Here is a 23,223-nt window from a genome sequence, read left to right as displayed (position 1 = left end):
ACTTCAAATCCAACATATGAAATTCCTATTATTCATAAAGAAAGACACTCTTATGTCAGTCCAATATCCTATAAGCACCTGGGAAAGGCCTGCTATCAAGCCAATTCTGCTAGTGCAAATCTGTTCTGCACAATAATGTTAAAATTAATCCTCTTGTTTTGCAACTGCGGTCTTGTACTCGGATAAAGAGAGGGGAATCTAACTAGGGGTTCACTTGACACTTATTTCAGTATCTAATTGAATCGTGCAGTGCTTCTTTGAGCTCCTGGCAAAGAGTAAATGATCTGAATGAAAAAGCTCCCCTGTATTAATGAGAGAGCATACTATAATAATAACAAGAATAACTTCTAAGGCCATCCATAGGGAAAGTAAAAAATCAAGTTGATTATCTGATTGTATCCCTATCTCTTTATATATTGCCCACTTTAAATAAGGAACCAGAGCATGTGGACATACTGTAAATGCAAAAAAGGATATTTTATTGGGATGCACAACTATTATAGTTAGCGTTTGACTATCAGAGACCAGAATGCAAAACAACAACAACAACAACAACATACAACCAGCCAAACCTAGCGGATGGTATATTGCTGTTATATAGCAGAAATATACCATAATGTTGTCATCTGTGCTCTGACCCAATTAATCTAAATTTCCACTTCTTCCAAAAACTCCTTCTCTTCTACTGGCTAGTACCTTTCAGCATAAAAATGACTTTTATTATACCCATGTAGTTTCTCATTTTACACCAGGGGAAAATATGTTTACTGTGATCTGTTTTCTTCCCATCCAGGATCATCAAGCTCATTTCAGAACTAAGGAAAGGATAGGGTATCATTTATCATCCAGAGTCCAGAATGTGCACCAAACACATAACATGGGTAGGAGGGGTAGGAATTTGATCACATGTTTGCAAATGTCTTTTTGACTCTTTTGACTCTTCCTATAGACATGCCAGTGCCCCGTAATTTATTTCAATAAATTGGAATACTGTGCTTCCTCTTCAAACAGACATATTAGTCTTCCATTGGGTCCACTAATAATTTGTCATGATGGCCCTTCAAAATGTGTAATATAAAGGTTACCTATAATCAGGATATACCAACTGATCTTTTTATAAAGTGATATGAGCCACGGTGGCACAGTGGTTAGAATGCAGTACCGCAGGCAATTTCTGCTGACTGCCAGCTGACTGCAATTTGGAAGTTCAAATCTCACCAGGTCTCAAGGTTGACTCAGCCTTCCGAGGTGGGTAAAATTAGGACCCAAATTGTTGGGGGAAATATGCTGACTCTGTAGAATATAATAGAATAGAATAGAATAGAATAGAATAGAATAGAATAGAATAGAATAGAATAGAATAGAATAGAATAGAATAGAATTTTTTATTGGCCAAGTGTGATTGGACATACAAGGAATTTGTCTTGGTGCATATGCTCTCAGTGTACATAAAAGAAAAGATACCTTCATCAAGATACAAGGTACAACATTTACAACACAAATGATGGTCAATATATCAATATAAATCATAAGGATTGCCAGCAACAAAGTTACAGTCATACAGTCATAAGTGGAAAGAGATTGGTGATGGGAATGATGAGAAGATTAATAGTAGTGCAGATTTAGTTTGACAGTGTTGAGGGAATTATTTGTTTAGAAGAGTGATGGCCTCTGGGAAAAAACTGTTCTTGTGTCTAGTTGTTCTGGTGTGCAGTGCTCTATAGCATCGTTTTGAGGGTAGGAGTTGAAGCAGTTTATGTCCTGGATGTGAGGGATCTGTAAATATTTTCACAGCCCTCTTCTTGATTCGTGCAGTATACAGGTCCTCAATGGAAGGCAGGTTGGTAGCAATTATTTTTTCTGCAGTTCTAATTATACTCTGAAGTCTGTGTCTTTCTTGTTGGGTTGCAGAACCAAACCAGACAGTTATAGAGATGCAAATGACAGACTCAATAGTTCCTCTGTAGAACTGAATCAGCAGCTCCTTGGGCAGTTTGAGCTTACTGAGTTATGCAGAAAGAACATTCTTTGTTGTCCTTTTTTGATGATGTTTTTGATGTTAGCTGTCCATTTTAGACCTTGCGATATGATAGAACCTAGAAATTTAAAGGTTTCTACTGTTGATACTGTGTGGTCTAGTATTGTGAGAGGTGGAAGTATGGAAGGGTTTCTTCTAAAGTCTACCACCATTTCTATGGTTTTGAGTGTGTTCAGTTCCAGATTGTTTTGGCTAGTTGTTCGACCTCTCGTCTATATGCGAATTCGTCATTGTCTCAAATGAGACCAATCACTGTTGTGTCATCTGCGAACTTCAGTAGCTTAACAGATGGATCGTTGGAGATGCAGTCATTGGTATACAGAGAGAAGAGAAGTGGGGAGAACACACAGCCTTGGGGGGGCCCTGTGCTAATTGTACAGGTATTTGATGTGATCTTGCTTAGCTTCACCTGCTGCTTCCTGTTTGTAAACTGCTTAGAGATGGCTGTAAAACACTGTAAAGCTGTATAGAAGTCTAACTGCTATTGCTAAAAAGGTAAAGGTAAAGGTTCCCCTCGCACATACGTGCTAGTCGTTGACGACTCTAGGGGGCGGTGCTCATTTCCGTTGCAAAGCCGAAGAGCCAGCATTGTCCAAAGATGTCTCCATGGTCATGTGGCCGGCATGACTCAACACCAAAGGCACATGGAACGCTGTTACCTTCCCACCAAAGGTGGTCCCTATTTTTTCTACTTGCATTTTTACGTGCTTTCGAAACTGCTAGGTTGGCAGAAGCTGGGACAACTAACGGGAGCTCACCCCATTGCACGGCAGCACTAGGGACTCAAACCGCTGAGCTGCTGACTTTTCGATAGACAAGCTCAACGTCCTAGCCCCTGAGCCACTGCGTCCCTACAACTGCTATTGCTATTGCTATATTATTGCAACAAATATTAAAACACAGAGCCAATAAGACAGGGCTTCATAAAATTGTGATGCCATGAACCCCTAAATATTAAACTGCATTGGCCTTCTTCACTACTTTGATACCATACAGTGCTCCAAAGAATATACTACAACTGAAGCTAGAATTGAAACTCTTGAAAAATGTAGCAGTTTTTGAATGTAAGACTGGCAGGGAGGAAAAACACCTTTCTATATAAAGAATTCTCTTTGATCTGGATGGACATTTCTCAATTTTAAAAAAAGGTTAAGAAATTTGATCCTCAGAAAACTTAAGGAGAAATAGTTTGATATACTTATTCAGTATGGATGGTGAAAGTATGAATGCTGACAGAATGTTTTCCCTTATTCAATTTTCGTTCCCTCTTTTCCATATTGCTGATACAATATACAGATAAATTAAAACAATGATAAAAGTTTTACTATTTAAGAGGCAACAATTGCAATTCTAAATTTAATGGTTACAGTTCTGTAGAGAGCTTAATTAATGTAATACAATTTCATGGCCAGAGTACTACTGAACTAAATAGACCTATCTACATGTAAAAATATGGGAAAAATATTTTCCGTGAAGCACATCAAGTTATATAAAAAGGAATTAACGGAATTGAATTCTTCATTAGATGCTTAAATAAGAGAATTATCAATACTATTTAAAGCTAACCTCACATTTCCTCCCTCTGCCCAGACTAATCACAAAGTCTAGAGAACCATCTTGTCATGGTTTTGGCTTTGCCTGGGCATGGAAAGACTATTAGCCAGCTTCTAGCCAACGTCTCCAGGCAATGCGTGAAAAATGTGAAGTTTTTGACTCAGCCACAGCATATATGGCAATTTAGCAACTCTCATGAACCAGAGCTATATAACCCATTCTTCAAAGGAATTTCCATAAACCTTGCAGAGTGTTAAGTTACATGTCCACCTTTCCAATTGTAATTCCAGTGTTATATACCAGTGGTGGCTAACCGTTTTGCATTTGTGTACCAAAAGCGGGGGCAGAGCAAAGAAGTCATGCCCTCATGTGCCCACACCCATAATTCTATGCACCCCACCCCCACACATGGAACCTACCCCACTCCCCTGCTTTTGGCACACAATGGCCCAGTGGGCCTGTTTTTCACTCTCTGCAAGCTCTAGAACTTTTCTAGGAGTCTGAGGAGGGCGAAAACAGCCTTCGTCATCCCTCAGAGGCCCTCCAGAGGCCAGAAATTGCCCGTTTGGCAACTGGGTAGTGGGCCCAGAAGGCCTGAAAATCACTGGCCAGCATGCACATGCACACCAGAGCTGAGCTTGCATGCCCACCGATATGGCTATGCGTGCCACCTGTGGCACGCATGCCATAGGTTTGCTATCAAGTTTATATACTGTACGCAGAATCTGACTGCATTCATGCCATACTGAACTCATGGACACAACAATGCAGATCTGATCCATGATTTCTTCTTTCTTTCTTTCTTTCTTTCTTTCTTTCTTTCTTTCTTTCTTTCTTTCTTTCTTTCCTTCTTTCCTTCTTTCCTTCCTTCCTTCCTTCCTTCTTTTCTCTTTCTTTTCTCTTTTTTCTTTCTTTCTTCCATACTATTTTCAACCAACTAATGAAGATACCTAACAATTGTAAATACATACCTAGAAAACACAAACAATTCAGAAATAGTATTTGACATTTAGAGAGAGATTTATAAAATTTTTGAAATATAGTTTATAATTAAACTTGGATGCATACTGATCCCCTAAAAGATGTTGTTGGGACTAGCTAACTATAAACATATTCCACTATAATCACCCTACAATATTTTGTAAAAATCATTGTTCTGGGTACATTCCATGAATGTTAAGAATTCAAAACTGTATTCATATGGATAAGTAATGTCAGTCTCCTCTTCATTTCTTATTAAATACATATTTAATAAGTACATGTTTACAAAATCTGATATTCACCTCCTCTAGGTTGTTTTTTAAGGAAAAATATCGAGAAGGTCAAATAAGGATAAAAATGAACTCTCTATCTTCTGGATAATAGCAAATATGAAACATTAGATCAGCTTTCTGTTTCTTCAGTATATATAATCTACAGGCGGAAAAGAAAGCCAATTGGAAACATGACTGCCTTGAGAGGGTTTTTTTGTAACAAAAGGAAAGAAAAATCTAATAATCTTCTTTTCCATTCTTCTAGTGAAATGTATGTAACAAATGGAAAAGAAGTTGCCAATGTATGAAATGCCATCATTTTTCATCTGGGTAGTAAATATAGAAAAGAAATGTAAAAAAAAAAAATCAATGGAAGCATTAGACTATAACCTTGGTTCACATTCTATTTGGATAATAAATTGTTCAGAGACTTGGGATCAAACTGCATTCGTTCATTAATTTTGTCAGTCATAAAATATCAATGCTTTTCTCACAAAACTGTAAGGAAGATGGTTAAAACAATGTTAATGACTTTTAAAAACTGCATTATATAAAATTTAACTTGCATTACTTTCTGAAGTAATTTCATTTTTTTTCCTGCTATTAATAGGATTTGCTTTCAGGTAGATATGAATAAGACTGCATTCTATACCTGGGATTTTCAACAGTTACAGTGTGTTTCCCTGGAAGTGAGTTAACATATATAATACATCCCTTGACTATTATAATAATTTATGATACATTGCATGGGTAATTATCTCTCCCAGAACACAACCTTTATTTTATCTTATGTTAATGTGGATAATGTATATTCAACTATAAGTCATTAAAATCTGAAATATTAAATGCTGCATGACTGGGCCATGAGTTAATTTATAATTAGCCTGGTTAAAGCTGCAGTTCTACAAAATTAATGTAATTGTATTTTTTTAAAATTATTGCTTTATCAATCTGGTGAAATATAGTGCAATTTCTTGATGTTATCAAGCTGTAATATTTTAGTGCCTTATAGAATAGAATTCTTTATTGGCCAAGTGTGACTGGACACACAAGGAATTTGTCTCCAATGTATAAGCTCTCAGTGTACCTACAAGCAACAAGTGATGAATCATGATCGTAATCATAAAATACAATAATCATAAATCACAAGATACAACACTCAGTCATTGGATATTAAGTAAATTATGGTTCTAAGTTAACGGGTCCTTGGTGCTCTCTGAGCTTGCTTGTTTTCTTGCAGATATTTTATTACCCAAACTAACTAACATCATCAGTGCTACATTACTAGCAACACTACTAGCACTGATGATGTTACCTAGTTTGGGTAATGAAGCATATGCAACAAAACAAGCAAGTTCAGGGAGCACCAAGGACTCCTCATTTCAACCCTGAGCTACAAATATTCTCCTTTACTGGGTCTAAGTTAAATCTAATTTGATTTTGGGAAGGTTTTTGTTTTTAACATTGATGCATATCCCACAGTGTGCTTTGCCATTCTTCTAGAAAAAGAAAGTATGATTTCCAGCTAGAGAATAAAGTATCTTGTAGCCAATATAAATTTAATAAGTTGACCTTGGCAACAATCGATCTGGTAGAGGATTGTTTTTCTATTTCTCACCATAGTAAATGGGTTGATGAATATACTTAGTCTAGCTCTTCTGCTGAGACCTGTCTAACATGAGTGATCCTTCTAGTAGAATATACTACAACCAGTTAGAACAATTTAAGAAAATCAAGGGCAAAAGTTGGTAAATCAAAACACTTAAGAGAATAAGAGCAGACCTGACTAATATTGGTTTGACAGGTCATATATAACTTGTGCACAGAAAATTTTGTTTCTGAAATCCTGATTGGGCAAAGAGCCCCCTTAAATTCTATAGTATTTATTTCAAACTAAGCACATTTATCATGCTATAAAAAACTAACATCCAATGTATTATAATCTTAAATGTTTAGGATATCAGAAATTGAAACATTCTTTTCATGTCACCCTCATCAGTGGTGGGTTTCAAAAATGTTTACTACCAGTTCTGTGGGTGTGGCTTGGTGGGTGTGGCAGGGGAAGGATACTGTAAAATCTCCATTCCTCCCCAATCCTGGGGAAGGATATTGTAAAATCTCAATTCCCTCCCCAATCCAGAGGAAGGTTACTGCAAAATCCCCATTTCCTACCAACCAGCTTGGACTCAGGAGACAGAGAAGAGATGGGGACAGGGCCAGTCAGAGGTGGTATTTACTGGTTCTTCGAACTACTCAAAATTTCTGCTACTGAACTTCTCCAGAACTGATCAGAACCTGCTGAAATCCACCTCTGACTCTCATGGAGAAAACATATTTATGCCTTTGGACAATTTTCTCAGATCACCAGTTCTAAAAAGACTAGTGTAAAACAAACAGTGTTAACTCCGTTACCATCACAGCATAGTGCCTCTCAAGGTGAAATGAAACAAAATGATACGAGTTCAAAATTCTGAAGGCCATGATAACATTATATCAAGTGTTATTCTGACAGATGAAAAAAATACATACAAAATGTCTTTAAGAGATTCTCCATTCATAGTTTGTATGGCACTTGTAATTTTGCTGGCTTCAAATAGTCCTGCCAAAGCTATCTGGGGACTTTAGGAATTAAGACTTTTTTAAATTGGTTTCATAGCCTCCAAAGCTTGGATTATAGAGGTAGTCCTCAATTTATGACCAAAATTGGGATTGGAATCTTAGCTGTTGAATGAAGAGGACATTAAACAAGATATCATGTGCTGTTTCATTCAACAACTGCAATCCCAGCACTTCCACCTGCGGTTATTAAGTATGGGTTGTTAAGACAAGAGAGACCCAAGTAAGGCGTGTAAGGTGCCTCAGAAGAGTGCGGGTGACCCTGAGAGGCTCTTCCAGAAGCTAAAAATCTTCCCTGCTTAAATCCAAATAGGATTTTCAGCCTCTGAGCAGTGAGATATTCGCACATGACTTCTGCTAGCCTCACCCAGGCCTCACCCATTCTTCTGAGACACTCCACTCTCCTTACTTTACCATGCTAACCTCTCTGCTTGGATTTTAGCTGCCTCTTATCTCCAGAGCTGACAGAAAGATCTGCCTGATGAAGGAGTTCAGCTTCCCCTCAACGTTTGTAGAATTGAACACATACATTAATTCTTTTCCTTGCCAGGAAAATAACAATAATATTAATTAAAAATTGTATACATACATACATACATACATACATACATACATACATACATACATACATACAATTTTACATCTTTCTAGGGAAATTCAGTGCAGAAGAATGAAGAATTTTCAGAAATGATTTATTTCCTAGAGCTAAAATTTCCCCAGTGAGATAGCCAAGTTTTTCTTCAAATTCATTTTTTTTAAAGTCCTTGTGTATTAAAGGTTGCACAACTTTCTTCTTTGCAACAAAGATTGCATAAATTAAATATATGCTTAATTTCTAATTTGTTCTAATTTATTTTAAAAGCATCTTAAGAAAAGCTGCCAGGCCAACAGGCCAAACCAGAGAAAAGACCTCTGTTTTGATATCATCATAGATCAGTATAAACCTTCATGCTATACTTATGTCTATAATCATTTTTCCCAAACCCCTTTTTTAGATATAAGTACCTAAGCCTGACTTTAAAGCAATTGATTGCTATCTGTAGGACACCCTATTGAGTAATCACCAACCACTTGCACTCAAAGTTTAAATGCCAGTGTGATAATTGGAGCAATCAGTTTACATATGGAGGGAATTAAAATTACTTTATCTGAAAAACACTCAAACTCCTTTTTAATTCAACGGTATCATTCCCTGAGCCTCTGCTGACCTTCCCATTACTCATCTAGTTATTATCTGTTCTCACCTGCAATGCTTCCCTGTATTCAGCATTGAGCAGATGTGTCACAGCTTTTGTAAAGTGTTACATTATTGTCTTTTCTGCCAGCTGACAGCTAGTCTATTAACTTCAATAAAGGAGCAAATCAATTAATCAAATCTTGCAATAGAGCTAAGATAAAGGTCTTCCTGCTAGTCATCAGGGAGATTTGTGGAGAATGGATGGCGACCTTAGCTAGCTTTTTAATGTACACACAGATGCACACTGAAAACTTAGAGATGAAAAAATTGTGATTTGCATCTTTCTTGGTTAATTTCTTCAACAAACAGTAGGTTCATACACTGTTTTAACCCAGGTTGTTTATTTTGTTTGCAAATGTCCAGTTATCCTGATTGTATGGAACAATCTCTGGCTTAAGTTGGGCTTAGGGCCAGGGTACTTACGGGACCGCCTTCTGCTACCGAACACCTCCCACCGACCCGTACTCTCACACAGAGAGGGGCTTCTCAGGGTGCCATCCACCAAGCAATGTCGGCTGGCGGCCCCCAGGGGAAGGTCCTTCTCTGTGGGGGCTCCTACCCTCTGGAACGAACTTCCCCCTGGATTGCATCAACTGCCTGACCTTCGGACCTTCCGCCGCGAGCTGAAGACGTATTTGTTCATTCGCACGGGACTGGTTTAGTAATTTTAAATTTTATAATTTTATAATTTTAAAGAGTTTAATTTTAATATTCATATTTTGATATAAATTTTTAGGGTGTTTTTTTTAATGGTATACTGTTTTAAATTTTAGCCAATCATATAATAAGTTTTTTAATCTTTGTTTTTATCTGTATATTGTCATTGTTTTTATCATGGCTGTGAACCGCCCTGAGTCCTTCGGGAGAAGGGCGGTATAAAAATCTAATAAATAATAATAATAAAAATAATAAATGAATCTTGGATTTTGCCTTTTTTATGGTATCTGTATTTTGCCCGTGAAGTTACTAGCTACAGGGCAACTCATAAATCTTACAGATAAAATGTTTCATAGGAAGACTAAAGAGAGCAAGAATCAATGGCATATCTTGTATAAATTGAAGATTAGCAAACCAACTAAAAAGCCAGTATACGTTGAATACATTCCATCACATACATTTTAATAAATAACACTCTTAATATTATCATACCCTGTTTCCCCGAAAATAAGACCCAACCAGAAAATAAGCCCTAGCATGATTTTTTCAGGATGCTCATAATATAAGCCCTACCCCAAAAATAAGCCCCAGTTAAGATTGTCAGCAGATGGAGGCATTTAGTACTGTATTTTCCCCAAAATAAGACCTAACCAGAAAATAAGCCATAAATTAATATGACCCGGTCTTATTTTGGGGAAAACATAGTAGAATGCTATATAAAAACTGTCCATTAAAAACAAAACAATACAATATATTTTTTATTTATTTATTTATTTATGTCACAACATTATATACAAGCACATATAATGATAGAATATAGGATCACAAACAAGGATAGAAGGTGGGAATTACCATGTTTTACTATTTGAATACAAACTTTTGAGAGGTGGATTTCAGCAGGTTCTGACCAGTTCTGGAGAATGGCAGTGGAAATTTTGAGTAGTTTGGAGAACCAGTAGTAAAACTGCTGACTGGCCCTGACCCCATCTATTCTCTGCCTCCCAAGTCCCAGCTGATTAGGGATTTTGCAGTACCCTTCTCCTGGATTGGGGAGGAAATGGAGATTTTACAGTATCCTTCCCCTGTCATGCCCACCAAGCCACATCCACCAAGCTACGCCATGTCCACCAAGCCACGCCCACAGAACCGGTAATAAAAAAATTTGAAACCCACCACTGAAACTTTCCCTTGCCAATGTTGTCATAACATCTAACTATAGCTGAATTTTCATTAGTGGAATATGAAGCAATGGACTTTCTGATTACACAATTTTCTTTTCTAGTAAACCTAAAACATGAACTTTTTTTTTTTCGAAATTCCAGTTCTGGAAATAGGATTTGGCACCTCTGTTTTTTGAAAAATAAAATATCTTCCTTTTGGAAAAACATGCTGGAAAGAAATAGCTCCAATTCTCTTTAAATTCAGTAACCAAAATTGCTTATTAGTCAAAGGATCCCCAATTTAATAAGAGCAGAATAAAAATTTATTATGTCCATCACAAGTGATACAGTCAGTAAATGAGTTGCACCCAATGTTATGTCCTATGATGATAAGTGAATCTTGCATTTGTTAAGATAAACTGGCTTTGACCACTGGCTTGCCAAAAGCCAGCTAGGAAAGACAAAAATGGCAATCACATGATTCCATTTTCATTGCAAACATTATAAATACAGTGGCTATCAAGCACCTGGAAAGTGGCTATCAAGCTAGGACAGTGGCTATCAAGCTAGGAAAGACAAAAATGGCAATCACATGATTCCATTTTCATTGCAAACATTATAAATACAGTGGCATTATAAATACAGTGGCTATCAAGCACCTGGATTTTGATCAAGTGACCATGAGGATGCTGCAACTGTTGTAAGCGGAATGACTGGTCACAAGCAGGGGTGAAATGCTCCCGGTTCAGACCAGATCGGCCGATCCAGTAGTGATGGCAGCAGGTGGTTCAAAGAACCAGTAGCAAAAATCCCTGCCCCCCCACCCTACCCATGCCCACTCAATCACCTGGTCGCCCACTTGCCCACTTGCCACTTCTTTCCGGCTAGCTCACTTTTCCCACCCAAAAGGTATGAATAGATTATAAACAATGTTTTAAAAGGTTAAAAAAAGGCATTTACGATCACAGCTGAGCCATGCGATCGTCAGAGCCTTCTTTTCTTTTAAAAGCATTTTTTACAACTTATTTGGTCAAATAGGTTGTAAAAAATGCTTTTAAAAGGGAAAAAAGGCTCTGATGATCACAGCTGAGCCACACGATCGTCAGAGCCTTTTTTTTTCTTTTAAAAGCATTTTTTACAACCTATTTTCCCAAATAGGTTGTAAAAAAATGCTTTTAAAAGGGAAAAAAAGCTGAGCCACACAATCATCAGAGCCTCTTTTTTTACTTTTAAAAGCATTTTTTTACCAAACTGATAAAATATATCTCTGCTTACTTGAAAGACTATACACAAGAAAAATATATTTTAGAATGAAAAATGTGGATTGATTATATTCAAAATAAGTATCAGATAAAAAAATATCGAATAGCATATGAGTAAATTTAGGAAATATTTTGTATTAGATATATTTCTGAAGGAGAGGGGAATTGAGAGTGTGATTAAGTGTGGAGTGACTAGAGATTATAATTTAGGAATTATTTTGGATTATGATTGTTAGTTTTGATACCCTGCATTTTGTTCTGGGAAGTCGGGGTGGGGGTGGGGGTAAGGGGAGGGAACTGGGGGTTTGAGGGTAGAGATGGAGTGATGGTTAATGTACAGGGATTATTGAAGATGTATAAATATAATTAATGTAGGGTCGGGTCTGTCCAGTTACCATTTTAGAACGGTGGGGAGGGAGAGAAGAGAGAGTAGGAGATAGGAAAGAGGAGAAGAGGAAGGAAGAGGGGTAGAAGAGGGAGAAGGAGCGTAGGGTGGAGGGAGGAGAGGATGTAGATAAGAGAAGGAGAGGAAGGTTTGGAAAGTAAAAGAAGGTAGAAGAGGGAAGAGTGTTAAAAAGGGGGGTGGTGACTGGGCAAGCCCGACTAATTGTATATAACTGTACATTGGATGAATTATTTGATATGATTGTAAAAATAAAACTTTTTTTTAAAAAAGCATTTTTTTACAAGCTATTTGGCCAAATAGGTTGTAAAAAATGCTTTTAAAAGTAAAAAAAAGATTGTGCGCCACAGCTGATCACACCAACCCCCACGCATTGTTCTACTTAACCCATGCCTCCTTTTAGCGTGCACTGCGCAAGCACATTTGGTAGTAAACTAGTTCAGATTTCACCACTGGTCATCAGTCACTTTTTTCATTTTGAACTGTTGTTTAAATGAATGGTCATAACTTGAGGACTATCTGTACCTATATCACCTCACTCTAAATACTGAAGAATAATATCTTTAGCATTTTCCAATCCACTCCATTCAGCATTCTCCTGGGGGAGATACATGAAATTACTATATTTGGAGAAGCTATACAGAGTAGATATGACTCTGGGATATGGAATTAATAGCCCTTATTCTGTTCTATTGCAACCACCATAAGGATTATTAGTGGGATACCAGTTCTTTGGGTGTGGCTTGGTGGACATGGCTTGATGGGCGTGGCAGGGGAAGGATACTGTAAAATCTCCATTCCCATCCCACTCCAGGGGAAGGTTACTGCAAAATCCCCATTTCCTCCTGATCAGCTGGGACTCGGGAGGCAGAGAATAGATGGGGGTAGGGCCAGTCAGAATTTTTACTACTGGTTCTCTGAACTACTCAAAATTTCCGCTACCGGTTCTCCAGAACTGGTCAGAACCTGCTGAATATCACCTCTGATAAGGATGTAGTCTTATCTCCTCCTGTAATTATAGATCTAGTTTGGCCTCACACATTTAGTACTATTTATTTATTACTCAGTTTAAATCACCTTGAAATTTATGAGGTTTATTTTGAGTAGTGTATCATGTTCCTCATCATTAATCAGAAGGATTATTAATATGAGCTTTTTAAATCTGCTCAGATGTTACCTCATTACTGTTTGGTGCATACATTTGCCATTGGTTTTTGTGCATGGCCATTGACTGGAATAAAATTTGAACTTGACCGTATTGGAAATATAGATTTTCAAACAAAAAAAAATACTCAAGGCATTTTATTATGTATTCACAGACAAAATAGATTAGGTGTCTTGGATTTATCCTATGTTTAAAATTCTCAACACATTTTTTCAATGTTAAAAGGCAATACGGTGTGTAAGTTTGTAAATTATAGCTAAAAGTTAAAAAAAAAGGCATAGCAAGCAGCCAACTCTCTGGCAAAATGTGTTATTTTCTTATCAGGATAAGCAGACAAATTTATAACCACAAACTAAAAGACAGCAATTAAAATATTCATAAGAGTTATATTTACTTGCTTGTTTGTTCACTTAAGTTGAAGATGGCAGATCTTTTATATTTCTTTATCCCTATAATTGGAGCAAAATGTTTCAAATGGTGTGCCATTTATTTAAGCAGTGAAAAATATAATAAACACAATGCAATTTATTGTATTTTGTGTCCTCTATCAAATGAGTTAAATTAAGAATGGATGATTGGCTTTTGTCTGAATTGTACATTTCATAGCTGAGGAAGTAATATATTTCAGATTCCTTGGGTCAGTGCAACACTTCTTCAGAACATCTGTAGCTATTATTTTAATTATTCCAATTTTTCCCTTCCTTTCTTTACAACCCCATGAGGTACATTAGGCAAACAAGTGAGTAATAAAATAAATGAGTTTAATAAAAAGATTAATGAAGCCTTTGTTTTAGCAGAAATCTGTATATTAACCATTGTAAGCTCAGAGACATTAGGATTTTTTGTAGCTGGGTACTACTATTGATCTACTGAGAAACCAAAAGCATCATCTCTGGAGCCTTTCTTTTCCTTATGTCATCCCTGATATCAGGTAAGATTTCAGAATCGTCTGAGAAATCTAATGATTTTGTTAAGACCAGTATTAGAGGCAGCTACTCTTGGCTACTTACACAAGATACTCCATCCAAAATGTGATCCTGTCTTTCAATCCATATAATCCCATATCTTTCATGCACTTCCTTTGGCTGAACTCTTGTTTCTAATGGATAAAAAAGAGAGGGTGACATGAATTCTCACAGTCAGTGCAGTAAGAAGGATAGAGTTCAAATTAACCTTCTGCCCCAGACCTCTTAAAATCCTGATAAGTCTCCCAGTTAAGATTATGGCTTGGTTTTGCATCTCATTTCAAAGTCCATTAAGCTATGCTATGTTGAATTTGAGAGAATGAAAACGCTTTTCAACTATGTTTTGGAAGGTAACAAAGAAGATAGTCTTTGTTAACAGTAATGGCTCACACCCAACATTCCCCAGTCATACCAGCAATGAGTACAATGACCTAACTCAAATTGATTTCACAGAACATAATGTTGAAAAGGCCCGTCGCAAACTGAAACCATCTCTATCTATTGGACCTGATGACCTATGTGCATACTTCTTAAAAAAGCTTTCCACTAAGCATAATCAGAACCCCTAAGCATAATCTTTGAAAAAGCTTTCACGACCAGCTCCCTTCCCAAACTTTGGTCACTAGCCACGGTCATCCCTGTCTTCAAAAAGGAGACCCTAGCCTAGTTGAAAATTACAGACCAATCCCTTTATGCTGCGTCATCTGCAAAGTAATGGAATCAATCATCAACCAATCCATTATCCTCCACCTAGAAACAAACAACCTACTCTCTAATAAACAATTTGGTTTCAGAAAAAAATTATCCTGTAATTTACAACTTCTGCGCTGCAAAAACATATGGACTACAAATCTTGGTCAGGGCAGAACAATAGATGCAATTTACATAGACTTCTGTAAAGCTTTTGACTCTGTGGTACATGACAAACTTCTCCTAAAACTAAAATCCTACGGCATCTCAGGACCCCTCCACAATTGGATAACAGTGTTCCTGTCAAACAGACAACAAGTGGTCAAAATAGGCAGTGCTCTATCAAATCCTGTTCCTGTCAACAGCGGCGTTCCCCAAGGCAGCATTCTTGGGCCAACACTCTTCATATTATACATTAATGATCTCTGTGACCATATTATAAGTAATTGTGTTCTCTTCACTGACAATGTTAAACTATTTAACACTACCAACAATACAGCTACCCTTCAAAAAGACCTTAACTTTGTGTCGGAATGGTCAAAAACTTGGCAACTCCAAATCTCAACCAGCAAATGCTCAGTCTTACACATTGAAAAAAGAATCTGAACACTAAATACAAGCTTGATGGACATTACCTTGTAGATGACCCACACCCCATTAAAGACCTTGGAGTTTTCATATCAAATGATCTAAGTGCCAAAGCTCACTGCAACTACATCACAAAAAAGGCTTTAAGAGTTGTAAACTTAATCTTGCGTAGCTTCTTCTCCAGAAACATTACACTACTAATGTTTCTGGAGCATATAAAACATTTGCTAGATCAATTCTTGAATACAACTCGCCTGTCTGGAACCCATACCTCATTTCAGACATTAATACAATTGAGCGTGTCCAGAAATATTTTACAAGAAGAGTTCTCCACTCCTCTGATTACAACAAAATACCTTATGCCACCAGACTTGAAATCCTGGGTTTAGAAAATTTAGAACTCTGCCGCCTTCGACATGACCTGAGTTTAACTCATAGAATCATCTGTTACAAAGTCCTTCCTGTTGAAGACTACTTCAGCTTCAATCACAACAATACACGAGCACACAATAGATTTAAGCTTAATGTGAACTGCTCCAATCTTGATTGCAGAAAATATGACTTCAGTAACAGAATTGTTAATGCCTGGAATGCACTACCAGACTCTGTTGTCTCTTCCCCAAATCCCCAAAGCTTTAACCAAAAACTATCTACTATTGACCTCACGCCATTCCTATGAGGTCTGTAAGGGGCGTGCATAAAAGCACCAACGTGCCTACCATTCCTGTCCTAATGTTCCCTTTGATTGTATCCAAATTCATACAGTTATTACATACTTATGATTATATTTATGCTTATATATCATATAGTTATTTCATGCTTATGCTTATATATACTGTTGTGACAAATAAATAAATTAAATAAATAAATATTTATTTGATTGCTATAGTTAAGTGAATCATACAGCCAATTAGACATATAGTGGATGATAACAGATAACTGTAACCATGATTACAGTTGCCTCTAGGTGGCAGAATGGGAAAAATGGCTGCTTCAGAAGTCATGGATTTCCAGGCCAACATGAGTAACTTGCATCTAGGATTATTACAGTCTGTGTGTGTGTGTGTGTGTGTGTGTGTGTGTGTGTGTGTGTGTACCATGGCTCGAAATCTTATGTAGGCAGAAGAGATTTGCTTTTGTAGTTTCTACAACTGTACAAGGGTGTCATGACCACTGATAAAATACATTAAGAACAGAACAAATATCTGCAGCTGATATGTGTATTTGTGCATCTCAGTTAACAGAAAGCAATGTACATGAAAGTTAGAAGTTCTGCAAGAAACCAAAACGTATTTTAAAATAAATGGTTACGGAACGAATTTGTAACTCAAAATGGATGAAATAATGGATCAGGGTCATATATATGGTGTTCTCACTGTAAAACTGAAAAAAATCTGGATAATGCTCTTCAGGGGTAATTAAAGACAAATAATGTATATCCTGTTGCAATTGTACTGCAACAATTCTCCACTTCTTGAAAAATAATCAGACGCAGAAGCAATAAAACAGCTCAAAAACAAATTGTTATGTGGATAATGGGGGATATTCTGAATCTTTGCTCTGAAGCATTTCATGCAACTGAAGCATTCTATGAAGTTGCATGTAACATTTGGTTGTTCGATCTTCATTGATGAATCCTTATTTTTTTTGTGTATTTTCAAATCTATTCCGGGGGATATTAGCAGCCTGTCAGCGGGCAGGATACAGCCTGCGCAGGCCACACCCGGGCCCATGCAGGTCATGCCTACCCTAGCTCCGCAAAGGCAAAAAACATCCCGATACGGCCCTCGATGTGGTCAGGTTTGACACCTGAAATAGAGAAAGGAAGGAGACACAGAGAAAAAAATTACACAAGTCCTATTGTATAAGGAAGGCAAAGATCCTGACTTATAATAAAGGAGTAAGACATGTTAAGACTTGGAACATTTGTGACTACAATAATATTTAAAAATCCCACTTACTTACATTTCAATGGGACAAGAATGTGCCAAAGAGTGATGCCCATCCCACCCTATCAAATTAATCTGGTCAATACTCATAATTTACTTGTGTAATACAATTGCCCATCTTCTCTCTCTTCCCAGTCCATATCAAATGGACCCTGAAGTCAAGATTTTAGCCATATCTAAAGGATTGCATGGCATCTTGCTAATACTGTATCTCTCCTTCATCAACAGGAGGCTAGCATCACTCAAGAAAAGGGGAAAAAAATCTCCCCAGAAGAAACAACACTATAACAACAGTGGGAGAGAACAGAGCTGTGAAATGTTAAAAATATATTCACCTGTGTGTACCTTTGATTAGATGAAAAATCAGTGCACCACCAATGCTCTGAAATAACAACTGAGGTTAAAGCTGCTGTATCATCTGTCTTTTTTTTTTAATCCGAATGTTTTTTTATCACTAGTGTGGCCAGCAGGATGTCAAATTTGTTGCATGGCATGTAGAAGAAGTAGGGATTATAGCTCAGTAAAAGGACACATGCTTCATCTGCAAATGTAACATTTTCAATTAAAAGAGAGAAGAAGGGAGGGAGGGAGAGAGAGAGATTCTGAGCTAGGGATCTTTGAGATAGTATTAGCAAAAAGGATTCTTAATTTAAACTGGCCTAAAGCTATTTCTTATGTTATGTGGATTGGGACATTGAGTTGCTTTGGATTCAGTAGGAATTGAAGCAGAGGTATGGTTGATATAATTTGTTGTTTTTGTTAGTTGCGAAGTTGTGTCTGGCCCATCACGACCCCATGGACAACGTTTCTTCAGGCCTTCTTGTCCTCTACCATCCCCTGGAGTCCATTTAATCTCACGCCGACTGCTTCAGTGACTCCATCCAGCCATCTCATTCTCTATCATCCCCTTCTTCTTTTGCCCTCAATCATTCCCAGCATTAGGCTGTTCTCCAGTGAGTCCTTCCTTCTCATTAGGTGGCCAAAGTATTTGACTTTCATCTTCAGGATCTGGCCTTCTAAAGAGCAGTCAGGGTGATCTCCTCTAGGACTGACCGGTTTCATCACCTTGCAGCCCAAGGACTCACAGGAGTCTTCTCCAGCACCATAGTTCAAAGGCCTCAATTCTTTGGCGCTCAGCCTTTCTTATGGTCCACCTTTCACAGCCATACATTGCAACTGGGACAACCATACCCTTGACTATATGCACTTTCATTGGTAGGGTGATGTCTCTGCTTTTTAGTAAGCTATCTAGATTTGTCGTAGGTTTCCTCCCCAGGAGCAAGCGTCTTTTAATTTCTTGGCTGCAGTCCCCATCTGCGGTGATCTTGGAGCCCAGGAAAATAAAATCTGTCACTACCTCCATTTCTTCCCCATCTATTTGCCAGGAATTGAGAGGGCTGGATGCCAATGTCTTAGTTTTCTTAATGTTGAGTTTCAAGCCAACTTTTGCACTCTCCTCCCTTAACTGCATCAAGAGGCTCTTCAGTTCTTCTTCACTTTCTGCCATTAGAGTGGTATCATCTGCATATCTGAGGTTGTTGATATTTCTCCCAGAAATCTTAATTTCAACTTGTGATTCATCTAGCCCTGGCTTTCTCACGATGTACTATGCATATACGTTAAATAGGCAGGGCAACAGTATACAGTCTTACTGAACTCCTTTTCCAATTTTGAACCAATCAGTGATTCCATGTCCAGTTCTCACTGTTACTTCTTGACCCGCATATAGGTTTCTCAAGAGACAAATAAGACGGTCTAGTACTCCCATCTCTTTAAGAACTTGCCACAATTTGTTGTGATCCATACAATCAAAGGCTTTAGCATAGTCAATGAAGCAGAAGTAGATGTTTTTCTGGAACTCCCTAGCTTTCTCCATGATCCAGCGTATGTTGGCAATTTGATCTCTAGTTCCTCTGCCTCTATGAAATCCTGCCTGTACTTCTGGTAGTTCTCGATCCACATACTGGTGGAGCCTAGCTTGTGGGATTTTGAGCATAACTTTACTAGCATGTGAAATGAGTGCAATGGTTTGAACATTCTTTGTTTTAGTCTGAAATAGTATAGGGTTTCTTGCCTCAGCAGGGGGTTGGACTAGAAGACCTCTAAGGTCCCTTCCAACTCTGTTATTCTAAATGACCTCTGTCATGTTCAGGGAAAAAAGGTCTGGATAAAAGTTATCTCTAAAAATTACACAGACATGAAATACATCTTCTCTTCTGCTTTTAATGTAGCCTCTGAGATCATTTGTTTATGAGCTACTTCACCCCCGACTGTTCTCCCTGAAGCAAGTTGATTTCTTTTCAAAGATGTTGCAGGGATTTAAATCCCAGCCACTATTTTGCCCAAAGTTATGCACAACCACCCAGTGTTGCTTTTTTTCTGTTGCTGCTGTGAGCCTGTAGATAGGACCACAAGTATGTATGTATTTATGTATGTATGAAAATGAGCAGATGTGGTGGCTCAGTGGCTAAGATGCTGAGCTTGGCAATCAGAAGGTCGGCAGTTCAGCGGTTCGAATCCCTAGTGCCGCATAACAGAGTGAGCTCCTCTTACTTGTCCCAGCTTCTGCCAACCTAGCAGTTTGAAAGCATGTAAAAATGTAAGTAGCAAAATAGGGACCACCTTTTGTGGGAAGGTAACAGCATTCTATGCACCTTTGGCATTTAGTCATGCCGGCCACATGACCATCTTTGGACAGCGCTGGCTCTTTGGCTTAGAAACGGAGATGAGAACTGCCCCATAGAGCCAGAAACAACTAGCACGCATGTGCGGGGGAACCTTTACCTTTATGTATTAAAAAGAAGGGATCATCTTTGTTGATAAATAAGAAATATCATTAAACCCAGATATATCACATCCTGGCAGCATTTCCATAATCTAATCCGTATATATTGTGAAAATTATTGTGTCTTTTTGATACTTTGTACCTTCAGTTTGGCAAAATGTTGCATCATTTTTGTTGTTCAGCTGCTGACTCTTCCCTGGACCACAGCACACCAGGCCTCCACTGTCTCCTGGAGTTTGCCCAAATTTATGTTCATTGCACCGATGGCACCATCTAACTATCTCTCTGTTCTCCCCTTCTCCTTTTGCCTTCAATCTTTCTCAGCATCAGGTGTTTTGTTTTTTTTAATGGGTCCTCTCTTCTCATTTGGTAACCAAAATATTTGAGCTTCAACTTCAATATCTGTCCTTTCAAAGAACAGTCTAGGGTCAATTTTCTTTAAGATTGACTGATTTGATCTCCTTGCACTCTAAGGCAGGGGTCTCCAACCTTGGCAACTTTAAGGCTTGGACTTCAACTTCCAGAATTCCTCTGTATCAGAATTCTGGGAGTTGAAGTCCACAAGCTTTAAAGTTGCCAAGGTTGGAAACCTCTGCTCTAAGGGACTCTCAAGAGTCTTTTCCAACACCACCATTGGAAAGTATATTGTATCATAGGGCAAAACTTTATCAATAAAAGTACCTCTTAATAGGCTAAACTTACAGAATGCCAGAACCTATTGCTCCCAAGAGAATGAAGGTGGGGGGGGGGTGGGAATTGCAGTTTTAGTGCCACTGGCCTGCTGTTGTTCAACACTGCTGCCACACTCAGCTGCAGTCACACTCAGCTGCATCCTCATTTTCAATACTCACTGAAGTTTGCCACAAGTTGATTGGGGAGCTCCTTATCACCTTCCCATTGTTAAAGTCTGCTGTCCATTGCTGTCTTCGCAGTTCTGGCTTTATGAGCATTTGTTTTTAAGGCTTAGTCTTGTGCAGCCAGAATTAGAGAGTCAGTTTAATCTAGTGGTCAAGGTACTAAGCTAGAAAGCAAGAGACCGTGACCGTGAGTTCAAGTCCCACCTTGGCCATGAATGCCAGTGGATAACCTTGAGCCAGCCACTGTCTCTTAACCCACAGGTTTGTTGTTGTGGAGAAAATAGGAGGTGGAAGATGTGTCAGATATGTTCGCTGGATTATTTGTAAAAATAAAAAAGGTAGGATATAAATAATAAATAATTTAGTCTCCCTCCTGCCTCTTTCTTCAATTTTCCTGCTCTTAGCAATTGTCAGATCTTGTTAATTGCTTTGCTGGCTAGACTTTTTTAATGTACTGACCATGTACTTGGCTATGTAATTGACTGTGCAGTATTTTACTATATTGTGTCATAATTAACATCCATTAAATTCAAATAGACATATTCCTAGGTAAATGTTTGTTGATAGCCACAGCTAAAGGCAACCTACTTTGATGCTTAAGCTTTCCTCGTGATAAATAATAAGTTGTCTTTACACTGTTCTTATTCAATTCCCATCTTCCCTACTATTCAAATGATGAGCTATGATTGATTAAAGCCTTAGTGGTCAGAGACAAACCATACACACTAATTCCTTTTAAATAAATAATACTTATATTTTTAGCCTTAGGCTTTTTGTTTATTTTTCCTGCTGGCAGGATGAAATGCGAAATGTATCAAGTCTTGCATCAATTGATTATTTCCTTTCCCCCCCTTTTTTTTTCCCCTATGGAAATACCCAAAAAAATGAAATTAAAAAATAAATATCATACTCTAGAGATGTGAATATGATACATTTTAGCCTCCACTACAAGAGATGATTAATGCTGGTCACCAGTTTGAAAAATAAGATCTACTGTTCACTGTGAATTTCCTAGAGCAGGGGTCTCCAACCTTGGCAACTTTAAGACTTGTGGACTTCAACTCCCAGAATCCCTCAGACAGCTTTGATTTCTGGGAGTTGAAGTCCACAAGTCTTAAAGTTGCCAAGGTTGGAGACCCCTGTCCTAGAGACTGACATAGTGCAAGGGAAAAAAATGGAATGTTGGACCATATAGTCCTTTCTTGTCCTCAGACAAGGCCTTTCCAGCATTATCCTTATACTGACATGCTGTTTTGATTTCTCTACAGACTTCATAACTATTTTTCTAAGGAGGTTAAATATTGCAGAGATTTTTTTCATTCCCTTTTAGTGCACACATATTGGCCTCTTGACAAACCCACTCTATTAGCTGAATAATTATCATTCACCATATGTCAGTAAAAAAATGAAGTGCCCTTCACCCTTGCATACTGGTAAAATGCCTTCTGCTGAAGTGTAATTATAAAGAGGCAAAACAGATATGAAGTGTATTCCTGAACCAATTCAGCAATGACGGCTGATCTGATTCTGTGCTGTCCAGTCACAGCTCGATCAGGAATGGGAACAGAGGGAAAAACAAATTTAAGTGCTTATATTTGTGTGTCTTCCTCAATTCCAATTTCCTGAGAATTTATGCACTTTGCTTCTTCCTAAGGACTTGCTTTTCTTCTGCCCTCTCAAAGTCATCCTTTCTTCACAAAAAAGGAATAAAAGTCAAGATGGAGAAAAGCATCATTGGTTAAAGGTTGAAGTAAATTACCGTTTATTCATCTTGCATAAATGAAATGAGAAGGGTAACCTCTCACATAAATATCCAAGACTTTTGAATTGGTGGTTCTTGGCTTTCTGGCCAAGCAAGATGTTGAGCAGGGAAGGATGGGACAATAGTGAGAGAAACTTGCTCTAATGTGGATGAATGAACATGTCATTGACCGTTCAAACATTTCACCCAGTCAATTCTGTGCAAGGGGCTAATGTAAACGGACCATTGAAACCCACATTTGCTAGTCTGCTTCCTATTTTATGTGTTCTGTAGACTTTAAAG

Source organism: Ahaetulla prasina, chromosome 1 (assembly GCF_028640845.1).
Source record: "Ahaetulla prasina isolate Xishuangbanna chromosome 1, ASM2864084v1, whole genome shotgun sequence".
NCBI classification, from domain to species: Eukaryota; Metazoa; Chordata; class Lepidosauria; order Squamata; family Colubridae; genus Ahaetulla; species Ahaetulla prasina.
This window is presented reverse-complemented; position numbering follows the sequence as displayed.